Raw genomic sequence first — 7402 nt, 5'->3', positions numbered from 1 at the left:
TTAAATTATACTTCGACGATTCAGTAAAAAGTAAAAGGTTTAATTAAATAATACCAACTGAAAATAAAAGTAGATACATTATTTTAGTTTTTGATATTTGAACATTAATTATACCATAACAGAAAATACCTTATAATATCATTACAAACCTAACCTAATACAATGACTTGATTATCAGTATTATCAGTAAAATGTATCAATAAATTGTTCGTTTTTACATTTTATATCAACTCGAAATATTGAAAACTGTAGACTAGTGCAGTAACGCGTAGCTCTATTATTTGTTTTAACTTTCAAACATTGAAAATGGAATAATTATTTTATCACGTCAATATTATTTTGGATTAATAGTCCAGGTACATCGCATAATGCAGATATAATTGCACACTGATAATTATAGCTACATATAACAATAAGGTTATTAACATTGAGATTTTTAAAGTCAAGGGTATTACAAAATTAAATGTTTACTATTGTATGTTATTCAACTATACAATGCAATGGTTTGGTCAACGTCATAGTTCACAAATAAAGATAAGTATTAAGTACACACATCTAAACGTGATATATGAGTATCATATCGGCACATCATTGACACGTAGGTATTTATATGTAAATGGTAAATGACTTGAGTTTGGTATTTTTAGCATTTGCATTTCTTTTCACGGTACCTACTCCAGCACACGCTTACCAAAAACCAAATTTTATTCATGCATCGCAGAGTTCAACTATAATTTTTTTATTGCAGTTTCTTATGATTTTTGTGAATTAATGCAATAATTATAAATTATATGATAGTGAAATGTCAGTTTAATAGCTTTAATTTACATTGTTAATTATAATTTATATGCATATTCGTCATTTTTAGTGTAGTTTATAAAATTTTGATACCAAATATTTTTATTCGTATTATTTTTTTTTTTTTAATAAATTATTTACAGCTAAATTTTAGATTTTTTAGTAGAATTTTTGTGTTTATAAAGCATTTTTTTTTTTTGTATCTTTTTAGTGCATTTACCTCAGGTTTTTAATGCATAATTTTAGCCCTTATGACGATAAAATTATTTCTACTCTTAATTTACATGATATGAATACTACACACTACATCACTATCTGTAATCACTAATCAGTAATCACTATTATAGGTGCATGCGATGTGTACCTACACTCGATTTAAAAGTAAATTAAGAAGGTGCATATACACATCCAGTTTTAGCTGAGAATGGGGACTTAATCAAAGCCCGGAAGGGCTAACATAAACAATTAAAAGCCCACTTATTATTCACAATATGAAATAATTATACTACTTAGCGAGTTTATTATGTCTGCTAAGAGTTGCGAACATCAATAATAGTATACTACCGCTAGAATATCGTTGGATATAATGAGTATAATGATTATGTACGCAAAAATATTACATTTTTAATATAATAAAATCGCGTTTGAATGTAATAGATATAGCATACATTTTAAATTATAGTGTGGTGCTTAAATTGATTTGAACCCTTACTGCTAATAAATAATAATTCATGTAACTGGAGTCAAATTGTTCGAGTTAAAATTGTGGAGTCAATTTTTACCACAATATGTAATATACAAATTTAAAATTTGAACGATATAATATATTAATATGGTTATTAGAGTGTGCAGATTCATACATTAACAATCATTTAAATATTTACTTAATTATGTTTTAAAATCATGTTTGTTTTCGTACTTCATTATTCTTTTGATCCAAAAATTCTACTTTCAACTACAATTCTACTTACAATTATTATTATATTTTCAAATAATATATATTGTACCAAATCTTCGTGAACATTAAGTAACGCCAGTCTTACTTTATTTAAATATTGTATTATCAACAACATGTACCGACGTAAGTCAGTCATTGTGACCACTGACCACTAATAGGTGATACAATACATATCTATTTACAGAGGCTGTGATTATAATTTATAAGCAGTAAACACTTTGAACTTCTATACAGATTTCTGAAAGATTATTTTATTGATAGTTTTTTACGCCTAAAGTCCATGCTCCTATGCCCCTTACCCTAAACACCGCGCTTGTATAAATTATTTGCAAATAACATTTTCTAAAATTATATTAATGTGAATGCGGGTTTACGAATAAAAATATTTTTAGTTATTTTATGCCGTCATACTACGAAGATATTTCCATAAATGACCTTTTTTCATAAAAATATATATTTTTCTAATCTTCTTGTTAAAAAAATTATGTACTTATAAAAAAGTCTAATGGTATATTAAAATAATTACCAATACTACAAAATAAGAAAAAAAAATGAACGAGTATGTCAATTAGATAGTATAAAAATATGAGAAATAAAAACATTGTAAATAAATACACGTTGTGTTAAATCCATTTATTTTTTAAAAGAATTGTACAATATCTTGCATTAAATACGACTTAACATTGATGTGCATCAAATGCAAATGTAAGAACTTACCGGCCCTATAGTTATAATATGTACGAAATACAAATTAATGAATCATTATATTTATCATAATAGCAATACTTAATTTATATATATATATTAAGTGAGTACTCCGTCTGTATCTATTCGTGCGCTGTGCATATTATTATTGTACTACCTATTACTTACCTACATAAGTTTATTAGTTATTACCTGCAACATAATGTTCGAACTAAAATAATATAAGGCAAGATCAATGTATATATTATAGCTAATAATATGTATTAAGAGAAATTATGTTTTTATTTTAAACGGACACTAGTTTACAAGTTAAATGGCCTCAACACATAAAGAAGTTTTAAAAAAGGACTTTTTTGTATTCATTATAAAACATAGTTGTAGGTATAAGCGTAATTACAGGTATTATCGAATTCTACAATCAAAGAAAAAGTTCATGTAATGCGCGTAATTTCAACTGTGCGTTCACGTTTTTAATGTAATACCTCCGGAAATAATGAAAAGAAGTTCACGACAATTTCAGGATGGTTAACATGTGCCCTATAGTGTCAAGTTCGCGTGTAATACGATAGGTATCCCATACGTCGCAAGTATATATTATACATCATGCCCAGTTAACTATGCCAAGGTGCGTAAAACTTGAATATTTCTTCAAACTCGGTAAACATGTTTACGATTTGCAAATAATGCGTCGATATTGACATTATAATTTTATTTTGGTGTTTACTCGATCATATACTTTAGTCTTTAGGTTATATATGTATATACATGATGGATAATTTATGTAGGTATGCATTCACCTGATAATATAGATATTCTGTATAAATGTTAAATTTGCAATTATTATTAAACGTTTTCAGTAGGTACTCGTATTCGTATATATTCTACGCTCTCAAGTTTCGATACCAAAACAAAATATAAATATGATTAATATTAAAAATTACAAATGAACGTAGGTATTTGACGCATACACGTTGCATTACACGACTTCCAGTGAGAAGTCTGAGCTACCTGTATTATAATTATAGGTCATAGGGTAATTTTAAACTAATTATATTAATTACATTTTTATTATTTATTAATTATTACTGACTTAAAATATTTGACTATTTTCATATAAAAAGGTACCTATATTTGCTTTACGCAAAAATATATGTGGAATACTACATTTTTATGATTCTTTTATTTCTTTATTTTATTTTTATAAATGTAGTATAAACGACTGGAGATACAACAATAAAATATAAATACTCTAAATAAGTTTAAAAAAAAGCATACAACTTGTGTTATATATATAATATTATATCTTTTGGTATTACAATACCTGCAGTATGGATATAATTTTGTAACTAAATTTTAAGCTTTGCGTCTTTTTTCAATGTTTAGCACTAAGAGTCAAATTTTTTTCTGGTGTTTTGTAAACATTATATATTATTATGTTTTCGATGATAATTTTAATTTAATTTCTCTTCATATAGCGTGCCTATTTTATAGTTTAACTTTCTGTTTAAAAATTATCAAATACAACATATATAGATGGCGTAAGGCGTAAGGTGTAATGATTTTTAAATTAAAATAATTGTTTAAAATTTTTGAAAAACACATAGGTCGAGCTAAGTCTCTAATATTCTACTAAATATTTGTAAATATATAAAATTAAAATTAAAATTGCTGATACTATGAAAAAATATACACACATTTTAATATATTCGGTCAATCTAAGCTTAAACCAATTAGATACAAATAATTAACCATTTTTATTTTTTTATTATATTCAATTTAATCACTGATATTAATTTTAAATGTTAATACAATACTGTTTTAAAATATCCGAAAGAATGATACACACAGTATAGGTACGAGTCTGAGCGAATCTAGAATCCTTAAAATCCTTATCCTTATATACCTTAAATATATATAAAAGAACAGGCTTTGTTCATGTAACAAGTCTCTGATGATTCTATATAAGCCTTTATCATTTTTTTCTCAGAGTTGTTCCAAATACTTCCCTAAGTCCGGCTGAGTGTCGCCACGTCAACCATTTTTTCATTTTTTTTTTTTTTTTTTGAGATGACGAGGGGAAACGAAATATTGTATTTAAATGTTATAGTTTTTCGTCGAGGCATTTGAATAATTTTACGATTTTTTTTTTCACAAAGTTGTTAAATTATAACAGTTATATTATATTATATTACATAAATAATTGTATTTTATTTAAAAACTACGCACGAGCGTATCCGGAAAATTCAGATAGTATAAATACATAGAATGGTTGAAAGTTATAAAAATTAAAGACATGCGATGATATGAGTATATGTATAAAAATCACGACGTATATTATGTACTTGTCTAGTCGTGTAGCATAAAAACTTATATTCTAGAATAAAACGCATAATATTTTTGAACTTAGATTTGAAGTCTAGTAAAAATATATACTATAACTGGGAGTTTCGCGAAGAAGAATACAACTTTTTTTTGCATAGAATTTAATAGTTCGACTTCCCAACGTTCATGACTTCTATTTTTTTTCGTTTTAACCTTCAGCCATCATATTATACGTATAGTGGAATAGAGATTGTCGATCCATCGAGCAGATGAACCGGGACTTACGGTTAGTGTTTTTGTTAAGCAATACGGCCCATAAGTCAAGTCTATTGAAGTAAATGACCTCGAGAAAAATAATATTTTTTTTATATTATTTTTTTTTTTTAATAAAATATCTTTAGTGGTAGTCACTATATAGTCCTCAACGGAACATGTTATTTTGTTTAATGTTAAGTACCCACCTAAAAAATATGTTTCTCGACCCGTTCCATCATCGAACCCTTAACGCTTCATCATCATCATATATATTATATACATAATATGGTATATAGGTATATAATTGTATGTAATACTGTTTATGTATTATATAATGCATTTTAACATCAAAAATATGATCAATGCAATCAATTTTTATGCATACTGGTTACTGCGATATGTTGTGTAAACGTTTTCCTTTTTTTGCCGTTCAATAAAAATAAAAACGTATTAGGTCTTTTTTTATATAATCCTTTATGTATATATGTATATACATATTATTCCCCATAATTTTTAATTTCATAAACACTGTGTGTGATGTAATTTTTTTCTAATTATCTTCAAATTCATAGTTTGATTGTTGAGCTTTTTTCTTTCCATCGAAGTCTAAGTTTACATAGACTACCTACAAACATGTTTATACCTTGGTACATAATGATAGCATTTATCGATATTTAATTTTGTATACGAACTGCATAATATATCGCTATAAATTATACCATAAAATAATTTATATTAGTATAAATAATATATTTAATATAACAACATCTTATGCATATATGAATATGATTCGAAATTAATGTTTACAATTATAATACGGTTAATAATTATTATATGAACGGTTTATTTTAATTATACAAACAACTTTGTTTATTCTTGCATTTGCATGCCTATGACTTACTTACTTACTTACTTACTTATGCATATAATATTATATATGTTATAAGCTCATACATGTATGATGCAACGAGATGTGCTATTAATTATTTAAGTATTATAATATATTTATGAATTTAAATGCTAATTCGGAGCGTATTATTTCATAATTGTAAACAATCTAAAATTGGAGCTATTGAAACCAATCAACAATAAAACAATCACCAGGAGTATTATATAATTATTATTTATTATTTTATTAGATTTAATGTAGAAAAGTTTAAGCAAAAATGATATTATTATTTTATTTCATAAAAAAATACTATTCTTGGTTAATTATTATTACTTATAGTATAAATACATTTATGCATTTTTACTTAAAACGTTAAAATTTCATTTTCATTATTTCATTTTGTTTTTGATTTTTGAGGACTGTTCGTTATTTTTCTGAAAATAAAGTATAATAAAATGTGTTATGGCTATATAATGTGACATTATATTTATTAGATAGGTAGTTATCTGCCAGAATAAACGAGTAGTTATCTGCCAGAATAAACGATCGAATACGTGATTTCTCTTCCGTGTATATTATATTTTTGGTAGTCCACGTGCATGATATCAGTGTCTTTTTATTGGACAGTGTTAAATGTTTATAGGCTGATCCACTGATGAGTGTGAACGACAAAAAAAGAGAAACTAATACAATATTATTGTATTTTACCGTCTACAATAGGAAACAATGACATAAAATTAATTCGACAGTGTTATTAAGAAATTGAAAGCTAATACTTTCAATATTTTCCCGGTGATAGCCACAGCAATAAAACATTAAATTAAAATTAAAAAATCAATATTCAAATAAAATTATGGTTTAATAGTATTATAGTTATTAATCACTGTGGAATGAAATATTGTTGTTGCTATTACCAAATGATTATTCTAGAAACTTATGACATTAGATAAAGCACTAAGTGATTAATGATTATATATTCAAATGTAGTTGGTGTATCAGACATCTTTGATCGAAGTATAAAATAAAAATCATGTTATTATTGGAAACCGGACTTTTTACGTCGTCACGAAAACAAATTTAAAACAAAAATTTCTTCGAAAAGTTAAAAAAAAAAAACTTGTAATTTTCACACTGAAATGTTTTGTTGATCGATACTACGAATGCTCTCAAGATTACTAAGTGTTCACAAATATTTGTTTACACCGAATAATGTGCATCGTATATATATATATGTATATGATTTAGTTTGACAGTTTATTTATTCTTTACATTTTGATGGTATTAATATATGTACCAATATAATATTTTTGTTACCTATAAGGACGATAATAATAATTAATTATACGGCGTATAACGTATATATAATAAATATATTACGAATTACAATAATACAGTTGCAGGACACACAGCGAAAACAATTCGGACAACGATGATCCGACTGATTTAATTTTTTTCTTTTGAATAGATCATGTACA

Source organism: Rhopalosiphum padi, chromosome 3 (assembly GCF_020882245.1).
Source record: "Rhopalosiphum padi isolate XX-2018 chromosome 3, ASM2088224v1, whole genome shotgun sequence".
NCBI lineage: Eukaryota > Metazoa > Arthropoda > Insecta > Hemiptera > Aphididae > Rhopalosiphum > Rhopalosiphum padi.
Note: the sequence above shows the minus strand (reverse complement) of the source record.